At 43.5% G+C, this 269-nt stretch overlaps 1 protein-coding gene across 1 annotated transcript in view; it reads left to right on the top strand.

The window, feature by feature from the left end:
• Positions 1–269, top strand: part of Me1 (malic enzyme 1) — a 161,425-nt gene that overhangs the window by 81,615 nt on the left and 79,541 nt on the right. The window lies entirely within an intron of this gene.

Below are 269 nucleotides of genomic sequence, written 5' to 3'. Positions count from 1 at the left end.
CTTTCTTTCTTTCTTTCTTTCTTTCTTTCTTTCTTTCTTCTTTCTTTTTCCATATTGTAATAGCTAGTGTCTCTAGTGTAGTGATGAAAAGAAGTGGTAAAATCAGATGTCTTGGGGCTAGAGAGATGGCTCAAGAACACTGGACACTGGCTGTTCTTGCAGAAGACCCAGGTTTGAATCCCAGCACCCACATGGCAACTAACAACTGTTCATAACTCCAGTCCCAGGGTATCCGACAGCCTCTTCTGACCTCTGCGGGCATTGCACAA

This window comes from Nannospalax galili, unplaced genomic scaffold, assembly GCF_000622305.1.
Source record: "Nannospalax galili isolate Female #2095 unplaced genomic scaffold, S.galili_v1.0 scaffold2893, whole genome shotgun sequence".
Lineage (NCBI taxonomy): Eukaryota > Metazoa > Chordata > Mammalia > Rodentia > Spalacidae > Nannospalax > Nannospalax galili.
The sequence above is the reverse complement of the archived record's forward strand: the minus strand, read 5'-3'. Positions and strand labels throughout refer to the sequence as shown.